This window comes from Caretta caretta, chromosome 11 (assembly GCF_965140235.1).
Source record: "Caretta caretta isolate rCarCar2 chromosome 11, rCarCar1.hap1, whole genome shotgun sequence".
In the NCBI taxonomy this organism is placed as follows: domain Eukaryota; kingdom Metazoa; phylum Chordata; order Testudines; family Cheloniidae; genus Caretta; species Caretta caretta.
The window spans coordinates 37,071,746-37,095,845 of NC_134216.1; the positions used below are offsets into that span (position 1 = coordinate 37,071,746).

Below are 24,100 nucleotides of genomic sequence, written 5' to 3' on the forward strand. Positions count from 1 at the left end.
AACCAACCAGCTAAGGTCCAGAGAAAATGGAATATTATATGCTTCTAATCACTTACAGTGCAAAAGCTGAAAACCCTCTGAGAAAGAGAGGTAATTATTTTTGTACTGAAGACAGAGCGTCTCTACAATTTACCAAAGGTGGGTTCCTAGGATGGCAAAGCAACACTCAGTAGATTTTGTGACATTTTGAATGTTTTCATGGAACTAAACACAAATGAAAAGTGACAGTTCTGAATTTCAAAGGCTTTGGATTTTTAAAAGCCCAAGCCTGTCTGAAGTTTTTGAATCATAACATGACAGACCAATATACATTTATATGTGAGGTAAGATACAGTCAAATTAAGCTGTTTACAGCTTCGCTTTAGCAACTTAATACAATATTACTTTTGTAAATTCTAATTTAGCAAGTATATTTTGAATTATTTTTGTCAGCACACACAATACATATATCTCAATTGCCCAGTTGTGATGGACTGACCCAATCTGAGACCCAAACTCGTCTTTATACAAATGATACTCACATATATTGTAAATTGTTTGACATCATAATTAAACTGTTGTCACAGATGTTTATGATAAATAAATTATTCCCAAATAATTGTAAATCACATGATCATCATCATGTTCCCATTACATCTTTGGTGTTTTGGGCAGTGATGAAGCTCCTCCATTCCTGTCTGTTTCTGGCAAGTCTTTCAATGATTCCCCAGCTGTGCCTCAGGTTTTTCAGCACATACTATAGTATTTCTTCTGTGCTCCGAATTTTTTAGTGCAATTTTCAGAAGGTACATAATGCAGCAGAAAACTGGTTTCATTATGTGGGACTGGGACATAAGGTGCCCAGGGGGACCCTGATCTGTATGGTATGAAGAGTAGAAAGGGGAGGGATAGTGTGAGACAGGCCAGGGTTGTGGCCACTATGTCCATGAACTGAGCAATTCCATCAGGCCACAGAAACACGTGAAGAGGGAACAGTGGCCATTAGTCCCTACCCCAATCCGTAATATGCAGTAGCTATTTTGGAGTAATCCCATATCACATATTGCAGATTGGAGCTGTGGATTTCAATCCTCAGCCCCATATTTATATGATCACACAGCCTGCACATGAGTTTCTCACTCTCCCAGAATTTAACCCTTTGTATCTTAGTCATGCATTTGAGCCTTGGCAGGCTGAGAGATACTGTAACGGCACTGTAATCTACAACATCTGCCATGATGCACAAAGTAGAATTTATAATGATACAATTTCAAAAACCAGTGGTATATATTTAAAAGAATAGAAATCGATGACTTTGTGTAATTAAATAGATTAGGCTGTTAACATTCTTTGAACCAATACAAAAAATTATATTCACAATATTCTATCCCATGGCTCCTTTTCATGTACTCAGGCACAATGCACTAATTCTTTTAGAATGGTGTAGGCAGAAGCAAGCTAACAAACTTTCATCAGATCAGTAAAGGTAAATTTAAAAAATTCATACACCAATACATACTACAACTGTTTTAGTAGCTTGCTTTCAAGAAACAGCTGCATACATATTATACAACAGAACTATGTATAGTAAACAAGGTGTTTTCATTATGTCAGACAGAAGTATTTTTTTTACTCTAACTTCTTCTTTCACAAAGTAATTAATAAAAGGTGTCAGCTTGGTACTTCTGCTAAATTATACCATATAGTGCAACTTGATCATGTGTTATCACAAGAAAGATTTTCATTTAACAAATAGTAACTAGTGAGCTGAGATCATGATAAACAGATAGCTTGATTGTTTGACAGCATTGTGCCTGGGGAGACAGAGCTCTTAATGATTATGGAAGTTATCATTATCACTTTCAAGCACAGCCTTGCACTGAAACTATTAACTGATTATTTTCAAAAAGGTGAGGAATAATTATTTTGCAAAATGGGACCAGAGCGTGTTTAAGGGATTATCCCCATCAAAATTAGTTCTGGAGGAAATGTATATATTTCATCTTATTTAGATACAAGAAAGAATCAAACAGCATTTTTCTCATCAACAAATATACCACTGTTAAACCACAAAATCCTCTAAATTAGAGCACAATGTTGCTTAATACCATACCTTCTATGGTAGGAAAATCTATAATTCTTTATGTGTTTTTTCAAATGTGTTCAGATGCTCATTAACAGAGACAAATACTATAGTATGTACATGAATATTTTTTAAAGTTTATGTATTAAACAGCCTCTTTTCCAAGATCCTACTAGTAAGCTAATAGAATTTAGTAAGTCAATACACATGCAGGCTGAAGCTCGATCACATCCACTCATATTTAGTTTAAGCAGTCTTCAGTTTTACAAATTACCACCTTCTTTAATTCAGTTGTGCCACTCCTTTACTTTACTGAACAGTGCTTAGTAGCTGTCCATGGTGCTGTACACACACTGGAGCTGTAGAATAAAGGGCTCCTAATATACCAGAATACTTCCAAATTATTATATTTGCCTCATTAAATGGTAACTGTCCTAACAAGTGAGCCAACCTTATTGAAATTCCCTACACGAGACTGCAGTATCAATGTTATGCTGTTACCTCCTAGGGCCTATACTGCTGCATTCCATTAGTGATCATTCTATTCACCACCTGACAACCCTCACTGTAGGAACATAGCAGTCTATAGAAAGATCCATTCAGTGTATTTTATGGTTCATTTTCCAACATGAGTGTAAATTCAACAATTTTATTTGCGTTCCCCTGGTGCACCAAAAACCTCAAGCAAGTTTAGCCAGCATATACTGTCCTGACATTCTGCAGAGGAGTCACTAACTGTAGTTTTGTCTGCAGCATTCACCTTCAGTATATTATGGTTGTGTAAATTCATGCAGTCATACAATAAATGATAGCTGAATATCCTCCAGACTTTAACTGTTGTCACTAAAAATAATCAAGGAAGGCAAGGAAATAAAATATGAAGCAGTTCTTTTGGGAAGGAAGCATATTTGTAATGTGAGGCAAAGGCAATACAACAGCCAAGAACTGCAGTAAATCTCTCAGAGCTAATAGCCACATCTAATAATGCTTTCCCACAACACCTCCAAGCAAATGGATTTTGTTCATTGTTTAATCAGTCAAATCAACAATAATCCCCACATGGATAGAGAAGATGTTTGTTAAGCAAACCCTAATTTATGATTTATTTATTTGCAAAGTGCCTTAAAGCTGGGATGGCTAGAAGAAAGATTACTCTGCTTATTCAAGCATGCTGACAGAGCTGGTTTTTACTAGCAATTTCTCTCTGCATCTCACAGCATGGCTGACAGTCATCTGCATAGAAAAACAGCATATTTACCACTAAATCATGCAAAAACATTTACCCAAGAAGATGTAGCAAAGGTCAGAATCCACTTCCATACCCCATGAAGCATTTAGCTGAAGGAGCAATCCCACTGGCTTGCTCAGGCCAGCAGTCTCTCTCCTACACTTGACCTAGACTGCCTTACATAATGAGGAATCAGTGCTGTATCCCGAGTGGTAGAGCAAAGCTGAATGTCATCACTGGAAAGAGCAGGCAGTATTGGCAGCAGGCAGGCTGCTAGTTTGCATGGAGATCACAAAGTCTTTTTTTCCTGAGTATTCTGGGAGAAAAGCAAGAATAGCTCAGAAAACCTGGTGTCATTCCTCCCCTGGAATGAATGACTGGAAGGAATGAGGGTGTTACACATGAGGCAGATCGCAAGTGCAAAAGATGCATCTGTGCTCAATGCAAACCTAACACAATTCCTGTCACATTGTATCTAAAAGGACTGCATAGCTACAACTAATAAGAGAGCAACAGCAAGGCAAAGTAAAGAAGGAGAGGCACAGACTGCGGCTGCATACAACTGTCTGTATATAAATTCATTATGGTGAGTAGAAGAAAAATAAAGAGGGTATTAGATAAACCTGAAATACTGGAATTTCCAAAGGGAACATTATATTTCTCTAAATAAATACCTTAGTGCGTGCATCTTAGTGAACTAGTTCCTTGAAGAAATGCCATTTGTGATCTGATTTACATAGTATTACAGAAGTGAAGCTGGTGCATTACAAGGATTTTGATATTTTCAAGCAAACTGTGTACTAAACATATTCCTGGCTCTGATGATTTTCAAGTTACTCTTGGTAGCAAGGATTGGTATTTCTTTACTATGTTTTGAAGAGACGCTTTTGGGAATTTCCTAGATTATTATTGTTTGTAATATACTAGCATTTCCTTTGTGGGAGACACCAGGGGAGAAACAAAAATCCAGGCTTAACCAGGAGCTTAGTTGGAGGAAACCTAAAAACATTTCTTTTGGTCTGTATGGAATGTGGTTTTATGGTTAACTAAAATTACTGTATGTGATGTAAATTATTTTTTATTTGATGTGTTAAACAGTAAAGAATCTTGAATACTTGGGGTGAAAATACAACACATAACCTCTTCCTACCCTGTGAATATCATGCATGATTTATTTACTTGTCATAAAGAAACAGAAGCTTTCATTGATATGGGAAATCTTGTGCTTTTCTGATCATATTTAAAACAACTGTAGTTTAATAACAAATAGAGAACAATATGGCACACAAGGGCAATATAAATACTGAAGCTGTATTTACAACTGCTGTAGTAATTGAAGCATAAAAGAAAACATGAAATAATTAACCATAGGTAAGACTGCAATTTACCCCAGTGTTATGGATTTGGTGCTCTTCCTGACAACAAAATATCCATGATTTTTAGGTAAGTGGACGTGATGGTAAACAGTACAACCATTTTCTGACATGGCAATTCTCAGGAACTAAGTTAAGACCTGGTCTTCACCGGAAAAAAGAAAAAGCAAAGCTCTGCAACAATACAAAGGGTCAGGTCATTGAACTCTCAGTGAAAGCTTTAATCCTTCCAAGGTACTCAGGAAAAATTGGTCTCTGAAGACTCAAAAATATGGAGATTTAGGCTGGGTTTACAAGTCAGCTCAAGCATGGCAACTACTATACTAAATCTGCCCATTGTTAGTATAGCTCAAACATGGTTCTAGTTATTGGGTCTAAAATGGGAAAATAATTTTTTTTTTTAGTAAAATAATTGCCTGACTTCTTTTTTAAACTATTTCCATTATTCTTTCCCATTTTCTCAATATCCATGTTATGGCTTTTCCTTAAAAAATTGCTATGCTAAAATATATAAGAGTACAAGTGTAACTTTCTGTTGGGGAATTTCCATTTAGTTCTATACTCCACGATAGGAACAGTTCTCTTTTGAGAATTATTCAAAAGTCTGATGAATGACAGTGACACTTGGTATAAAGGGATAGACAGGTATTGACCTAACAGACAGGAGAGTTTTTAGGTCTGAAGTCTTACTTGAAGAAAAAGAAAAAAGAATCAGTGGAAGACAAATATATTTCATAATGAATGTATGTAATAATTACATTATTGTTACATTTGAAATCAATGTGCTGTTAAAATAGCTGCATTAAAATGGCTATCATATTATCAGTTGATAATAATCAAAAGTGTACTATATTGATTTATATTGATTTTTAACAGGAAGCTCCTGCCCAAACTCCCTAGACATATTTATGTAATTTTAAATATCAGCCAATAGTTTTTGTGTTTCAATTTAACATGACTGCTCATTTAAGATAAAAGTATATATTTACATATGTGACATGCAGAGTGATAGAGATAACAGAGGTTAGAGACAGAAATTAATTCCATCCATTTCCATGCAAATTATCATCCACAGATAGAGGACAGAACAGATTTTAAACTAATAGTACACTTGATCATTTGTGTTTGTGTACATACATATTCTGGTTGCCTTACACTTTCCATTATAAAGGATTCTTGCAACCATTTCTTTGAGAAGGTCTCATACCTCCACTGTTTGCAGCAGCCTTTGATATGTGGCAGGGGGTTCACTTTCAGACTAAAGAAGTGCTTTGTCATTCCATGAAATTCATTTAGCTTTCAATTTGGAGTGGGCAAATCTACTGTGGGGGCTGCTGTGATCCAAGTAGCCAACACAATCACTGAGCTGCTGCTATCAAGGGTAGTGACACTGGGAAATGTGCAGGTCATAGTGGATGGCTTTGCTGCAATGGGATTCCCTAACTGTGGTGGGGTGATAGACGGAACCCATATCCCTATCTTGGGACCGAACCACCTTGGCAGCCAGTACGTAAACTGAAAGGGTGCTTTTCAATGGTGCTGCAAGCACTGGTGGATCACAAGGGACGTTTCACCAACATCAATGTGGGATGGCCGGGAAAGGTGCATGATGCTCGTATCTTCAGGAACTCTGATCTGTTTGAACAGCTGCTGGAAGGGACTTACTTCCCAGACCAGAAAATAACTGTTGGGGATGTTGAAATGCCTACAGTTATCCTTGGGGACCCAGCCTACCCCTTAATGCCATGGCTCATGAAGCCATGCACAGGCATCCTGGACAGTAATAAGGAACTGTTCAACTATAGGCTGAGCAAGTGCAGAATGCTAGTAGAATGTGCATTTGGACGTTTAAAAGCGCAGTTTATTGTCTCAGTTAGACCTCAGCGAAACCAATATTCCCATTGTTATTGCTGCTTGCTGTGTGCTCCACAATATCTGTGAGAGAAAGGGGGAGACATTTATGGCGGGGTGGGAGGTTGAGGCAAATCGCCTGTCCACTGATTACGCACAGCCAGACACCAGGGCGATTAGAAGAGCACAGCAGGGCACGCTGCGCATCAGAGAAGCTTTGAAAACCAGTTTCATGACTGGCCAGGCTATGATGTGACAGTTCTGTTTGTTTCTCCTTGATGAAAACACGTCCCCTTAGTTCACTCTACTTCCCTGTAAGTCAACCGCCCTCCCCTCTCCCCTTCAATCACTGCTTTGCAGAGGCAATAAAGTCATTGTTGTTTCAAAATCATGCATTCTTTATTAATTCATTACACAAATAGGGGGATAACTGCCAAGGTAGCCCGGGAGGGGTGGGGGAGGAGGGAAGCGCAGGGTGGAATGGTGGATGAGGGGAAAAGGGAAGGACAAGGCTACACTGCACTTCAAAACTTATTGAATGCCAGCCTTCTGTTGCTTGGGCAGTCCTCTGGGTTGGAGTGGTTGGGTGCCCAGAGGGGACGTCTGGGACATTCTTGGGCGTCTGGGTGAGGAGGCTATGGAACTTGGGGAGGAGGGCGGGCGGTTACACAGGGGCTGCAGCGGTGGTCTGTGCCTTTCCTGCACCTCAACCATACGCCAGAGCATATCAATTTGATCCCCCAGTAGCCTCAGCATTGCATCCTGCTTCCTCTCATCACACTGCCGCCACCTCTCATCTTGCTCATCCCTCCTGTCCTCGCATTCATTTTCTGTTTTCCTGTACTCTGCCATTGTTTGCCTCCACACATTCTGCTGAGCTCTTTCAGTGTGGAAGGACTGCATGAGCTCAGAGAACATTTCATTGCGAGTGCATTTTTTACACCTTCTTATCTGCGCTAGCCTCTGGGACGGAGATGATAGGGGGAGCATGGAAACATTTGCAGCTGCGGGAGGAAAAGAGGGAGATTAGTCTTTAAAAAGACACATTTTAGAGAACAATGGGTAGACTCTTTCATGGTGAACCAAGCTGTTAACATTACATACCACACATGCTTTCGGTACAAGGTCGCATTTTGCCTCTTATATTGAGGGCCTGCCGAGTTGGTGTGAGAGATCACACATGTAGGGCCAGGCAACAGAATTCGGCTTGCAGGCAGCCATGGTAAGCCACAGTCTTTCGGCATCTTCAACCTTCATAACGTGTGGGAATGGTTTCAAACAGCAGCGCCCTCTCCCATACCAAGCACCCGTTGGGTTGGCCATTTAAAAGGAGGGGCTGTACTGGCCGTGAATGCATCCTAAGTCTTCAGGGCAAATTAATAATTAAATACGCTTGCTTTTCAACTATATATTATATTTACAAAGGTACACTCACCAGAAGTGCCTTCTCTGGCTTCATGGTCTGGGAGCCCGCCTTGGGAGGGTTGGGAGGGTATTGGGTCCAGGGTGATAAACAGTTCCCGGCTGTCGGGGAGAATGGTTTCTCCGCTTGCTTGCTGTGTGCTATCCTCCTCCTCATCTTCCTCGTCCCCAAAATCCTCATGTCTGTTGCATAAGACTCCCCCCTTGCAGGTGTCCACCGACAGGGGCGGGGTGGTAATAGGGCCCGCCCCTAGAATTGCATTCAGCTCATCATAGAAGCTGCATGTCTGGGGCTCTGACTCGGAGCGGCCATTTGCCTCTTTGGTAGGCTTATCTGAGCTCCTTAATTTTCACGTGGCACTGCTGCGGGTCCCTGTTGTAGCCTCTGTCCATCATGCCCTTGGAGATTTTGGAAAATATTTTGGCATTTTGTCTTTTGGAACGGAGTTCTGATAGCATGGATTTGGCTCCCCATACAGCGATCTGATCCAGTACCTACCGTTCGGTCCATGCTGGAGCTCTTTTGCGATTTTGGGACTGCATGGTCACCTGTGCTGATCAGCTCGCCACACTGGCCAAACAGGAAATGAAATTCAAAAGTTCCCGGGGCTTTTCCTGTGTACCTGGCTAGTGCATCTGAGTTGAAAGTACTGTCCAGAGTGGTCACAGTGGAGCACTCTGGGATAGCTCCCGGAGGCCAATACTGTCAAACTGCATCCACACTACCCCAAATTCAACCCGGCAATGTCGATTTCAGTGCTAATTCCCCCGTCGGGGAGGAGTACAGAAATCGATTTTAAGAGCCCTTTAAGTCAACAGAAATGGTTTTGTCATGTGGTCGGGTGCAGGGTTGAATCGATCTAATGTGCTAAATTTGACCTAAACTTGTAGTTTAGACCAGGGCTAAGATAAAAAGCTATTACAGGTTACCATTTTCCTTCTCTCACTTCCATTCCTCAGTAAAATTGGGCAGCAGTGAGCCTCCATGGGCTCATCACTTGGCCCCAGCAGCCAATTCCTGCCTCCCTAGGGGTAACCACATGGGACTGGAGTTCTTCCAACTTTCAGAGATGTGGGGTGAAAAAACTGGATCCCCACTGCTGACGACTCCCCATGACCCAGGAGTACATTCCCCCTGCTTTGAGATAACAGCTTTCTGTTATCAGTTGAAGTACTGAGTCCTGTAGCTCAAAGGGTAGCAGTCTTTTCTGCATTGCTGAAAGTTCAGGGTGCAAACCCTGCTCATGATGCAGGATGGAGTAGTTGCTACAGCTACATGTGATAGAATTTGTTTTTACCTTTTTCTTAAAAACACACCCTCGGAAAGTACATAGAAAAATATTATGTGAAAATAATGCTATTTAGGTTGCAAAGTCAAGCACTAAAAAATTAGAAAATGCCATTTTTCACAGCCCCCTTGTTGATAATGTTGCATTTTGAGTGTTTTTAATTACATGATGATAAAAAATTTTCCACGTGATCCCACCTCCTTCAGTGCATAGAATGAACACATATTCCAGACCAGTGCATTAGCCATCCGTTTTTTATAACATCTTTGTTGAAACTGTAACATCTCTGTGAAACATTCCAGCTTCAACACAACAGCATATTTTATGTTCCACCAGCTGTACTTCTTTCCTTACAGTCTTTCTTTTCAAATTTGATCCTGTACTGATGTAACAAATTTGTATTTGTCATATCTCTTCGCAACAGATTGTGACACCACAGATGTAGGATTATGACTTCATGGCAGGACCAAACAGGAGAAGAGACTGGGCTGTGTGGAAGAAATAAGCTTTTAATAAAACAAAATAAATAAAACAATAAAACCAAGAGAACCTCAGAAAATTATCCTACATTCTAGTTCCTTTCAGTATGAAAGTTTTCTTTAATTCTGCAGTTGTATAAGGTTAGTAGATAGAACACTGAAATACAGATTTGCATTTGTAGTACAAACACAGAATATTCAGTAGGTGGCTGAATTAATTTAACAGACTGCATATTTCTTTACTAAAAAGTCATCTTATATAATAATCTTTTGGGAGCATTATAAATATAAGATGTATGATCAGACATCACATATCACTTACAGATTTAAGAAGTAAAAGTGAGCATTTTTGCAGCTTTCCTTTGGCTCCACTGATTATATATATATTCCTTTACTCTAACTCATGTGATTCTTTCCATTCCTTCCATCGCTCCTGACTGACACCTTAATGCTGTAAAGAAAAGGGAAAATGAGATATACAATCAGGATAATCCAGTGTAGGCAGGGAAAACTAGGTAACATAGATCAAGAAAAGTCTAAATGCGTTTACTTAATGCTCCACACATGTTTCAGGAGTCTAGAAACACAGAATAAGAAAGCTATAAGAAATAAGAATACGAATAAGAAAGCATAGAATAGACAGCAGGCCAAATCTTGGTCCCTATATAGCCCAAGTAAACTGATCACTCAAGAACCAGTTTGATTCAGCTTCCAGCTGGGCCAAGGATCAAGGGAACAGAAATCTTGCTTACAGACTATTTCCCCACAACATACCCTCTCCAGGCCCTGTACAAAGTGCAGATCAGATGGACCCAAAGATCTAGCCCACAGACCATATGTCAGTTTGTAGTATGCTTTGTTCTTATCCAGCACTTTGGTAATAAAGACACTATGTAAGTAAACTACGATGTAATCCTTTGGGATGAAAGGTGCTATGTGAATGTAAGTTATTGTCAGAAAGAATGCAATAACAATTTGTAGATTCTGCCAAGGATATGTACAGATTATAAGAACTCTTTACTTGTAATCTGAATAATGCAAGATGTAAAGACTACTCACGCACTGCACGGCAAGACAACAGGAATGAAAAAAAAATCAGAAAGAGCTGTAGAGTCAACACAAAAGCAAGCTAGAGACTAAAAGTACCAGGGAAGTCAGTGGGAGAAACAGAATCAATACCGATGGTCAAGGCAGCACAGTGGAAGACAGACAGTGATCAAAATAAGTTGAATAGTCTTCTCCAAATATCTTATAACCTCTTTAAAGCAGTCACACCTTAAGCAAAGCATATCAGCATCATAACTGGTGCTTGGGCATCTATATTTTAAAGTTTGTTTTCATTTGTTTGGGTTTTTTGTTTTTTAAGTTTCACTTATTTTAGCTGGGTAAATGTACATCACTTAAAACGTTTCATAAACTATTTTAATTTGTTGTGCTATTTAAAGAAAGACCTCTGCAAACAGAAAAAAGAGTGGAAGGGCTTTTAGGTGATGACCCAAAGTTGGCTGTCTTGTTCATTAGGTTTCCAATAAACTCAGTGGACAAGTGAACACAGTGGCATGATCAAAAATACTCCAGGAAGAGCATAACCTGCCATAGTGTTCCCTCTATTGCAGCCAAAATTAATGTTTTTAAGTTTTAAGGGAGCCATACAGATTTAATCAGTTAATGCATAGGATATTTGCCACAAGTTTGTATTTTATTTATTTTCACTCTTTATAACTTCTCTCACTCTCCTCCACACTCTTTTCTGCAGCACATTATTTATAACACCTGGTAGTACTTGTTGTGAGACAGTGTTTGTAAAGCTATAAATTGGCTTGTGGTGTGGCAGAATGGTGCCAATCTACTATTGGCAAGTTAACAATATCCTGCATTGAGAAACAAAGTGTTTTCTGACATTATTTGAATCTCACTGCATCACTGTCTCTTCTGAGTCAACCTTACTGTTAGTGTGAAGAGTGATGTGTAATTCTGGTAATGGTGAGAGAGTTAGTCAAATAAATAGCAACAGAACAAGTGTTAAATGACATGTTTATTACATGAAAGTAGGGAACCACCCTCACTGTTTTTAATGTTCATTGCCCAATAGAAGACTTCATACTTTGGTAAATATTAATAGGGCTTGGTTTTTGAAAGGTTCTTTCTTAAATCACATCACTGTGCACATAACTGTAGGATAAAGCACTTCCCTCCACTGACCTTGCGGTGTGGTGGTGCAGAGGATAAGGCTCTCGCTTGGCAACACAACAGGCCTAGATTCGAGACCAGTGACACCTGACCAGAAACGCTTCTGTACCTTTCTTTGCTGCTGCCTATCGTGTCTGACATGCCCTTCACTCACCCACCTCCCTCACTCCATTCAAATCTACTGCATAAAAATGTACTTCTACAGTCTTGCCTATGAGAAGTAAAGAAGGAAAGATTAAAAAACTGTTAATGGAACCATCAAGATGCATAGCTGCCTTGCTGAGTAACCAAGTGACCTTAATATCCCCCTTCTCCTCTTTTATTTATTTCATTTATTCACCCATTCATTGTTTATGACCTTCAGTTCTTGTGGTATGTTGAATTTAGATGGTGTGTGGGTGTGGGCAAGAACCGAATCTGAACTAGTTTTTGTGAACTGGCTAGCACATTTCAGAAATCATAATAAATCACAATAAATGCTTTAAATGACATTGGTTTTGGAGGGTGAATGTCATACGTGATCCATGAAAACTATTCCAGAAAGTATAGTGATGATATTTCAAACTCCAAGCAGTAAGTAATTTGATGCCAAACAATGACATCAGGGAAGTGGTTCTGCAGCATCAGGCAACACAGATTTATGGTTCAGTATAATCGATGCATCATCAGTGGTAAAAGCAATAACGACTTCTTTCAAAAGCTCTTCTGTATAGCCCAGGGTGTACATTTGTGAAATTGATTGAACACAGATACTGAAATGCCTAACACACAGGCTTGAAAGTAAGAATTACTGCACAAACAAGTTCACAAGACTGGTCCAACCCCCTAGCAACACACAAATAAATACAAATTGTGCTCATAAAAAAGCATAAATTTATCACCCATAGCTTCTTTTTCTCTCTCTTCACTTGAAACAGGATCGGACTTTTTGTTTTTTTTTAACACACTGCATTTAAGTCTAATCTCATTTCAGGTCCTTTAACTATCCATATACCCATTTCTTCTTCAAATTTACAAAAATTTCAGATTTACCTTTTTATGGGCATAGCAGATGATATGGCTACTTTTCGCCTGCTTAGATATTTTAGAAAACTATTTAATCTGTTCAGTTATTTTTAAATGTTTGAATGGCTGTTCTGTGTCCTACAGACACTCTGGGATCTCCGATTTCAATTCCTAAGAGATGTGTGGTCAATTTAGGAGGATTTTTCCACTACAAGAAATACCACTCTATTCATCTCATTCCACATTGACACTTTTGGAGTCCCTAACATCTGCACTTGCTTTCCAGCTATACAGTCCAATAGTAATATTTTCCATTTGTATACTGGAGTACCTCTCATGCCAAAACTCTTTACTGACTCTCTCATACTTTTATATACTATATTATATAGACACACACTATATAGAGAGGTCCTGGAGGCCAAATTTAGGCTGCTAGGTTATAGATTGAGGTCCAGGACCTCCATGGTAGGATTCTGTGAAATGCTCCCAGTTCCACGTGCAGGGCCACTTAGACAGGCAGAACCGCAGGGTCTCAATGTGTGGATGAGACGATGGTGTAAGGAGGAGGGGTTTTGATTTATTAGGAACTGGGGAAACTTTGGGGAAAGGGGGAGCCTATACAGGAAGGATGGGCTCCACCTAAACCAAAATGGAACCAGACTGCTGACACTTCAAATTAAAAAGGCTGTAAAGCAGTTTTTAAACTAAGGACTGGGGGAAAGCCGACAGGTGCAGAGGCGAACGTGGTTCACATATCCCTTAGGGGAGGATCTATAAATGGAGATTCCCTATGTCCTAATAAGGAGGAGAGGATGGAAGATGATTAAATACAGGTAGGATCTGATGAGAAACAGTCAAAAGAAAAAAAGTGCCAAACAATTACATCATGTAATGGCAGACAGCTAAAAAGTGACAAGTTTTTAAAGTGCTTATATACCAATGCTAGAAGTCTAAATAATAAAATGGGTGAACTAGAGTGCCTCATATGAAATGAAGATATTGATATAATGGCATCACAGAAACTTGGTGGAATGAGGATAATCAATGGTACACACTAATACCAGGGTACAAAATATATCAGAAGGACAGAACAGGTCGTGCTGGTGGGGGAGTGGTACTATATGTGAAAGAAAGCATAGAATCAAATGAAGTAAAAATCTTAAATGAACCAAACTGTACCATAGAATCTCTATGGATAGTAATTCCACGCTCTAATAATAAGAATATAACAGTAGGGATATATTACAGAGCACCTGACCAGGAGGGTGAAGTGACTGTGAAATGCTCAGGGAGATGAAAAGGCTATTAAAATAAAAAACTCAATAATAATGGGGGATTTCAACTATTCTCATATTGACTGGGTACATATCACATCAGAAAGGGATGCAGAGATAAAGTTTCTTGACACCTTAAACACTTCTTGGAGCAGCTAGTCCTGGAACCCACAAGAAAAGAGGCAATTCTTGATTTAGTCCTAAGTGAAGCACAGGATCAGGTCCAAGAGGTGAATATAGCTGGACCACTTGGTAATAGTGACCATAATATAATTACATTTAACATCCCTATGGTGGGGAAAACACCACAGAGGCCCAATACTGTAACATTTAATTTCAGAAAGGGGGACTACACAAAAATGAGGAGGTTAAACAGAAATCAAATGGTACGGCACCTAAAGTGAAATCCCTGCAAGCTGCATGGAAATTTTTGTAAGATACCATAATAGAAGCTCAACTTAAATGTGTACCCCAAATTAAAAAACATAGTAAGAGAACCAAAAAAGAGCCACCATGATGAAACAACAAAGTAAAAGAAGCAGTGAGAGGCAAAAAGGCACCCTTTAAAAAGTGGAAGTTAAATCCTAATGAGGAAAATAGAAAGGAGCATAAACTCTGGCAAATGAAGTGTTAAAATATCATTAGGAAGGCCAAAAAAGAATTTGAAAAACAGCTAGCCAAATTGCAAATTTTTTTTAAGTACATCAGAAGTAGGACGCCTGCTATACAACCAGTGGGGCCACTGGACGATCACGATGCTAAAGGAGCACTCAAAGACAATAAGGCCATTGCGGAGAAACTAAATGAATTCTTTGCATCGGTCTTCACAGCTGAAGATGTGAGGGAGATTCCTAAACCTGAGCCATTCTTTCTCGGTGACAAATCTGAGGAACTGTCCCAGACTGAGGTGTCATTAGAGGAGGTTTTGGAACAAATTGATAAACTAAACATTAATAGGTTTCAGAGGAACAGCCGTGTTAGTCTGTATTCGCAAAAAGAAAAGGAGTACTTGTGGCACCTTAGAGACTAACCAATTTATTTGAGCATGAGCTTTCGTGAGCTACAGCTCACTTTAGTCTCTAAGGTGCCACAAGTACTCCTTTTCTTTAAACATTAATAAGTCACCAGGACCACATATAAGGACCATATATAATATGTTAATAACTTCTGAAGGAACTCAAATGTGAAATAGCAGGACAACTAACTGTCATCTGTAACATATCATTTAAATCAGCTTATGTACCAAATGACTGGAGGATAGCTAATGTGATGCCAATTTTTAAAAAGGGATCCAGGGGTGACCCCAGAAATTACAGGCCGGTAAGCCTGATTTCAGTACTGGGCAAACTGGTTGAAACTATACTAAAGAACAAAATTTTCAGAGACATAGATTACAAATTTTGTTGGGGAATAGTCAACATGTTTTTTGTAATGGGAAATCATGCCTCACCAATCTACTAGAATTCTTTCAGGGGGTAAGCAAGCATGTGGACAAGGGGGATCCAGTGGATATAGTGTATTTAGATTTTCAGAAAGCCTTTGACAGGGTCCCTCACCAAAGGCTCTTAAGCAAAGTAAGCAGTCTGGGACAATAGGGAAGGTCTCTCATGGATTGGTAACTGGTTAAAAGATAGGAAACAAAGGGTAGGAATTAATGGTCAGTTTTCAGAATGGAGAGAGGTAAATAGTGGTGTCCCCCAGGGGTCTGTGCTGAGACCAGTCCTATTCAACATATTCATAAATGATCTGGAAAAGTGGGTAAACAGTGAGGTGGCAAAATTTGCAGATGATAGAAAACTTCTCAAGACAGTTAAGTCCCAGGCAGACTGCAAAGAGCTACAAAAGGATCTCACAAACCTGGGTGACTAGGCAACAAAATGGCAGATGAAATTCAATGTTGATAAATGCAAAGTAATGCACATTGGAAAAAAAAATCCCAACAATACATACAAAATGATGGGGTCTAAATTGGCTGTTACCACTCAAGAAAGAGATCTTGGGAGTTATTGTGGCTAGTTCTCTGAAAACATCCGCTCAATGTGCAGTGACAGTCAAAAAAGCTAACAGAATGTTGGGAACTGTTAAGAAAGGGATAGATAATGAGACAGAAAATGTCATATTGTTTCTATATAAATCCATAATATGCCACATCTTGAATACTACGTGTAGATATGGTCATCCTATCTCAAAAAAGATATCTTGGACTTGGAAAATGTTCAGAAAAGGGCAACAAAAATGATTAGGGGTATGGAATGGCTGCCGTATCAGGAGAGATTAACAAGACTGGGACTTTTCAGCTTGGAAAAGAGACGACTAAGGGGGGGGATACGATAGAGGTTTATAAAAGCATGACTGATGTGGAGAAAGTAAATAAGGAAGTGTTATTTACTCCTTCTCATAACACAAGAACTAGGGACCACCAAATGAAATTAATAGGCAACAGGTTTAAAACAAACAAAAGGAAGTATTTTTTTCACACAACACAGTCAACCTGTGGAACTCCTTGCCAGAGGATGTTGTGAAGGCCAAGACTATAACAGGGTTCAAAAAAGAACTAGATAAATTCATGGAGGATAGGTCCATGAATGGCTATTAGCCAGGATGTGCAGGGATGGTGTCCCTGGCCTCTGTTTGCCAAAAACTAGGAATGGGTGACAGGAGCTGGAACACTTGATGATTGCCTGTTCCATTTATTCCCTCTGGGGCACCTGGAATTGGCCACTGTTGGAAGACAGGATACTGGCCTAGATAGACCTTTGGTCTGACCCAGTATGGCTGTTCTAATGTTCTTATATGTAATTATACACACTTCACCACTATTTAAAGCAGCCGCCACTGGGGTGGAACACAGCAGCACCAAACTAACACAAAAAAGATAATTTTATATCCAACTGAAATTAGTGTCCATCATGGAGAGAAAATATGGCAACTCCTAGACTGTCGTCTTTTTCTCAGTGTTTTGTGTCACTTGCTGTTAAGATAAGCCCTCCTGCAGCAACTATTAATTTACTTAAATGAACTTTTACTTACATTATTAACCTCTGAACAGAATATTTCCATCATCAGTGACAGCATTTTGAAGTTCAGAGTCACATAGGCTGTTTGTCCATCATGTTGTTGAGAAGTTATTTGGCTTATGTTGCTCATCTTTTTGACATGGCTCTCTCTTCTTCTCTCTTCTTTATGAAATTGTAAAATGAACATTCTTGTGAGTTGCCGGTCAGTCTGCCATCAGGCAAAGTAAAAAAATTGACCCCCCTCTACAGTAGCTGATCAAAGAACTGCATGAAAAGGCCTGTGTCTTAAAAGTATTTTTTAAAATTATTATTTCATCTTTCATCATGACTGGACAATGACTGGGGGATAGCTAAAATGATACAAATTTTTTTTAAAAAGACTCTGGAGATAATACCAGCAATTACAGGCTGGTAAACCTAATTTCAGTACTGGGCAAACTGGTGGAAACTATAGTAAAGAACAGAATTATAAGACACATAGATGAACATGATTTGTTGGGGAAGAGTCAACATGATTTTTGTAAAGGGAAATCATGCCTCACCAATCTACTAGAATTCTTTCAGGGGGTCAACAAGCATGTGGACAAGGGTGATCCAGTAAATAGAGCGTACTTAGATTTTCAGAAAGCCTTTGACAAGGTCCCTCACCAAAGGGAGGTAAGGTAAGCAAAATAAGCAAAGCAAAGTAAGCTCTCATGGGATAAGAGGGAAGGTCCTCTCATGGATCTGTAATTGGTTAAAAGATAGGAAACAAAGGGCCAGACTAAATGGTCAGTTTTCATAATGGAGCGAGGTAAATAGTGGTATCCACCAGGGGTCTGTACTGGGACCAGTACTATTCAACATATTCATAAATGATTTCAAAAAAGGCGGAAACAGTGAGGCGGCAAGATTTGCAGATGATAGAAAACTATTCAAGGTAGTCAAGTCCAAAGCAGACTGTGAAGGGTTGCAAAGGGATCTCACAAAACTGGGTGAGTGGACAAGAAAATGGCAAATGAAATTCAATGTTCATAAATGCAAAATAATGCACATTGGAAAACATAATCCCAATGATACATAGAAAATGATGGGGTCTAAATTGGCTGTTACCACTCGAATAAGAGATCTTGGAGTCACTTGTGGTTAGTTCTCTGAAAACATCCACTTAATGTGAAGCAGCAGACAAAGTAGCTAACAGAATGTTAGGAACCATTAAGAAAGGGATAGATAAGACAGAAAATATCATATTGCCTCTCTATAAATCCATGATATGCCCACATCTTGAATATCGCATGCAGGTGAGGTTGCTCCATCTAAAAAAAGATACATTGGAATTGGCATATGAGGAGAGATTAATAAAACGGGGACTTTTCATCTTGGAAACTAAAAGGGGAATAAAATCATGACTGGTGTGCAGAAAGTAAACAAGGAAGTGTTATTTACTCCTTCTTATAACATAAGAACTAGGAGGTCATCAAATGAAGTTAATAGGCAGCAAGTTTAAACAAACAAAAGGAAGTATTTCTTCACACAATGCACAGTCAACCTTGGCCAGAAGAAGGCCAAGACTATAACAGGGTTCAAAAAAGAACTAGATAAATTCATGTAGGATAAGTCCATTACTGGCTATGAGCCAGGATGGGCAGGAATGGTGTCCCTAACCTATGTTTGCCAGGAGCCGGGAATGGGCAACAGGGAATGGAGCACTTGATGATTACCTGTTCTGTTCATTCCCTCTGAAGCAAATAGTATTGGTCACTGTCGGAAGACAGGATACTGGGCTAGATGGACGTTTGATCTGACCTAGTATGGCTGTTCTTATGTTATTTTAGATTTATTTTCAGAACATAAAACAAAACAGCTTGTAATAGATCATATAAAATCAATTAAACAAGTCTGCTTCTACTGGGTTGCTAACAAATTATCCCTAGTCAACGAAATAACCTACAGTAATAGAGTTGAAAGCCAAATGTAACAAACCACCAAAAAATGGCTCGAGAGAGAAAATGCTCTTCTCTCTCCATTTTTTCAGGTCATCTTAACTGAACTTAATACATGACTTATTGAAGGAGCCCAGAAATAAGAGTATTTCTTCACTTCAAAGAACTTTTCTTTGTTACTGGAAGTCGAGGCAATGTGACTGTGACTCCCTCTCATTCCTAGGAAGAATTTTAACCCCTTATCACAAAGTACTGTACAGTCTTGACAGGCCCCTTGCCAGAATCCATAGCCTTCCCAGAATCAGTACCTTCCAAGACTTGGGGGCTGATTCTAACCCCTGTCCCAGCCCCTATACACTGCTCCCCCAGTGAATAATGCCTGCATTCCATTCCATCCAGAAGAGAATTCCCCTTGTGCAGGAGTAGCATGGGTCACTGTATGGTGACCCTACACTGCCCCTCTCAGAGCTCCTGATGTAGAGGATGTGTCGGCAGTGAGATGGCACATCTGAATAGTGTTCAATGGCTGCTCTTGGTTGCTGTTACAAGAAACAGCTTCCCACCCACAAGAGGAAGCTGCAGCTAGAATCTCCATGTACCGGAGAGGTGCAACATCTTATATAACAGAACATGGAATAGTCAGCGCCAAGGGAGAGGGCAGACCACAGTGACAACAGACACCTTTTTGTTGACTTTCCCTTTTGGCACGCTGCAGGATTCAAGGTCTTCCTTACTATCTCTTATTTGCCTCCCCTCTGGCAGGTTTCTAACCTATGGATGAGACACGTGCCATCAAGGGCACCTTGTGGGAAGGCAGGCTGCAGAAAATGGGGTGGTCTCCAACATGGAGGAAGTGGATTTACCAGGACTGGTTCCTTACAAAACTCCCAACCCACTCTGCCTCCCCCTAGCACCGCATGCCCTTAATGGCCCAGTTAAAATGCAAGGAAAGTGGCCAGTCCAAAGGTGACAAACAACCAAGGAATAGCTTGTGGCCTACAGGTTAGTGTAATTGTATAACAAAATGCACATAATTTTATTCTGCACTACATGGTGTATCCGCCTCCCTAGTTAGAATCAGTACACAATGAACTTCCTTTTTTATTGCAAAACTGTAGAATGGTGCTGGAGTGGAGAAGGCTGATTTTTGCTGGGGTGACCCTTTGACAGCTAACAACTATGAAAATCTTGAATTATGAAGAAATAACACTGCAGGCTAAATTCTGCTCTCAGTTCACTTGTGCAGCCCCATTTCTGAGGACCAAAGATGGCCCCTTGTATTTTGCAAATTTTATGCAATTGTTTCCACTAAGAACATCCTAAATAATAAGTGGGGAGAAAGATGTTCTAATGGAGTTTTGTAGCAAGGAGTGGGGAAGAAGGAAAAAGAATGGAAAGGGGAAGCAGAGGATGAGAATGAAGTATCAGAGAAAGGAAGGAAGCAAAGATGTATATGGAAGGAAAACAAGGCAGAGGAAATTTTTTAATCCACATGTGACGTACGTTGAACTGCTCTGTTATAATTTATGAAAACTGTATGCTTATCTGGTTATTGGGTTGTTTATTGTATGAATATATCGACTTAGTTTAATAGGGGTTGTAAGGAAAACAAGCAGGAGAGAAGAATAGCTCAAGATAAGCCATGCCTCAGCAAACACTGGAGAGTTGTTCTGAGGTAATGGTAGAGCCACAGGCTCTGAGGAGTCGGGTTAGGGTTGCCAATTTTGTTTGAATGTATTCCTGGAGGTTTCATCATGTGACATAATCTTTAATTAAAGATTAATCTTTAACTCCTGGAGACTCCAGGACAATCCTGGAGGGTTGGCAACCCTAGTCTGGCTCCATCTCCTGCAGAGTTTACCAAACAGATTTTGACAAGCAGGTCCCAAATCCCAAAAACTGAGTAAAACAAAAGAACCCTGGCTGATTAAAAGAGATTCTCTCTTTCCAAAGAAGACATAGTTGTTGGGGAGCTGATCAGGGGAACTAGGCTGAGACAGAGGAATCCCATGGGATGACTGAAGAAGTTAGATTTCATAGTAGCAGTCGTGCTAGTCTGTATTCACAAAAAGAAAAGGATGCATCCGATGAAGTGAGCTGTAGCTCACGAAAGCTTATGCTCAAATAAATTTGTTAGTCTCTAAGGTGCCACAAGTACTCCTTTTCTTTTTGAAGAAATTAGGTCTGCCAAGGCTGCCATTAGAGGATGGTAAGTTTTAGGTAAAATAGATGTGTGTGTTGGCTGACTGTTTTAAAATCCATTTTCTCTCGATGCTTTATTAATACCACTAAAATTAAAAAATATCTTAGTTTTAAGGCACTATATTTACCACTTTTCACAGTAATAGTCCAGGATCAATAATGCAGGCTGTTGTCAGCAAATTGCAGTGAGGCTGGCTCAGACACTGGGTAGCAAGAACAGTTTCAATTTAATGAGGCGAATATGGAATATTGAAAGTATTACTGTATATCTAATGCTCTTGACTCTATAGCCAGATGTGAAATTAAGCATTCTTGATAGGATTTGAACACTGTTAAATAAGGAAGTGAAATAGTGAGAGTGGATTCAAGTAAGCCTGGATATTACTTCAGTTGCATCCGCATAAATTAATTCTGAAGCACTATAAGGTTATGGCCACATTTAGTAGACTCAGTGCTGAAATAACAGTTCAGAATTTTATAAAAGGTAATAATTTGCCAAATTAAGCCCAGGCATAGCCCGAATATATAGACAGACATTTTTAAAAATCCAGTGATATTTATACAACAAATGGCTTGGAGAAAATAACTTCAGGCAGCATGCTCTATCAACTGATTAAATTCTGTTTGCCTACTAAGATTGTAAATAACAGTAGGTTAAGATCTTCAGAAACATCCAATGCTTGAACTTTCAAATTATTTGAATACATAATGTTTCAATCTTTATGTAATTAGCATGCAGAAAATGAAACACATTTGATAGACTAAGTAGTTATTGTAGATTATTATATATACATAACCATTATATATATATAAATATAAGTATACACACATTACACAAAAGATTACATAAAAAGAACATTAAGGTTGCAAAGTCACTCAAAAATTAGGATATGCCAGAATTAAGGTTGTCTGTGCAACCACAATTCGGCCCCCTTGTGCATATGCATGATGTCTTTAATTACATGATCACATATTTTTTCCACAAGAGCCCTGCCTCATTCAGTGCACAGGTGCTCAATGAATGAACAATTATTCAATATTTTGTTTTATCTTATTTGTTCAATGTATGGTTTCATGCTTATTTCCTGCACATAATTCAAAACCAGCTCTAACACAGAATTATTAATTTCCTTGTGGACTTTTCTTTGACATTTATTATTATAATATCAGACATTTATTATTATAATATCCATAAACATTAATGAATTTATTTTCACCCCCTGTGAGGTGAGGTGGCATTATCCCCATTTTTCAGATGGGAAACCGAGGCACAAAGAGATTATGTTCACAAGTATCCACTAATTTTGGGTCAGTAATAGGAGACGAGTAGGACCTTATCTTTCAGAGTACTTACCATTATATAGCATTTTATATGTTCAAAGCATGGATGCCATTGACTTCAGTTGCAGCTGAGAGTGCTCAGCACTTCTGCAAATCAGATGCCAGGGTCTGAACTTGGACACCAGAAAATACTGAACACATTGCTAGTCGCCACCTATGAAAAGTTTAAGTAATTTGCACATCATCATCTTCTGTGGAATTCTGTGGCAGAGGCAGGGATGGATGCCAGTTTTCCAGGGTAGTATTTAATTGCCTTACCGATGAGATTATCCTTTCTCTTCCTACAGCCCCTGCCTCATTTGCTAAACACCTTCCATCTTCTGCAACAAATGAGACAGAGGTCCTGCACACAGTTTCTTTCACTACATAACCCAGAGCACTAACCAAATGACCTAGAGGAGCTGTAGAAAAAAATAGTATGGGACCATGTAATTAATGACTGTACCATAATGCACATGCATAAGGGGGTCAAAATTTGGGTTACACAGAGAACCTTAATTTGGCGTATCCTAACTTCTCAGTGCTTGACTTTGCAACGTTATTATTTTTTTAACATAGGAAATTACACACAAAAACCTCTAAGTTTTTAGAAAAGCAAGCTGAAAAAGCAGAAATTCCATCATGTGTAATCGTACTGATACCCACATGGTTCATTAGCAGGGCTGGAACCTATAGATCTACCGTACAGACTTCTGCCACTTGAGCTAATGGAGTAACTAATAGCTCAAGTTAGTTGTCGTCCTGCGTGTGGAACAGCGCTATAGGGGGATGACTCATTATGACAGCAGTTGTCACAGATATTTGCTGACAGCACAGGAATGGTGAGATGCAGGAGCCTTGGGTTCAATTCCAAGTTGAGGAGGGGAGTGTGCTCTTCTGCCTCTGTTCCTCCCAAACCTGCCCCCTTTCTGTCCTGTCCCCTCTAGCCTGTTCTTGTTTCGGTCCTATCTATTCCCCACCTCTGGCTACTTGCCTAGCTAGTCCTACTCTCCACCTCTTGAGCACCTCCATTCCAGTCCTAGTCTCCTACTTGGGGTTCTCTGTCCAAGTCTCTTTCTCACTCCCCAGGGCTCCTCATCACAATCTCCAACCTGGGTTTTCTGCTCCAGTTTCCTTGCCAGATCCTAATTTCACAACACAGGTTCCTAACTTGATCTCAATGTCCATGTCCCCCTGCCCTTGCTCCCACTGCCCATCTCCTCTTTTCCCAGATCCAATATCCTTCCCCGAAACCAGTTCCCAGACCCAGTCTTTCCACCCCACCCCAGGCTCATTGTCCCAACTTAATCCCTTTGCTGCCAACGCTCCACCGAATCCAGGGTTCAAGATTTTTGAAAGGCTCATTCCTTGGCCAAATTTGGACAGTTTTTCATAGCGGAAAAAAAAGGCACATCCTTGACACAAAAACAATCTCCCTACCAAATTTCAAGTCCCTGCTGCCAAAT

The 24,100-nt window shown here is 39.6% G+C and overlaps 2 protein-coding genes across 4 annotated transcripts in view; one reads left to right on the top strand and one right to left on the bottom strand.

The window, feature by feature from the left end:
- The window catches only part of LOC125645228 (sodium channel protein type 1 subunit alpha-like), a 189,263-nt gene extending 185,796 nt beyond the window's left edge, over window positions 1-3,467 (bottom strand). The window contains exon 1 of one of the 2 annotated variants that reach the window (XM_048870506.2): window positions 3,346-3,467. The gene's annotated coding sequence lies outside the window, so the exon portion shown is untranslated. The remainder of the gene's footprint in view (window positions 1-3,345) is intronic. The other variant, XM_048870503.2, reaches the window with a different exon arrangement.
- Window positions 3,468-3,515: 48 nt separating this feature from the next.
- LOC125645230 (uncharacterized) overlaps window positions 3,516-24,100 on the top strand; it is a 104,844-nt gene continuing 84,259 nt past the window's right edge. The window contains exon 1 of one of the 2 annotated variants that reach the window (XM_075117923.1): window positions 3,516-3,876. The gene's annotated coding sequence lies outside the window, so the exon portion shown is untranslated. The remainder of the gene's footprint in view (window positions 3,877-24,100) is intronic. The other variant, XM_075117921.1, reaches the window with a different exon arrangement.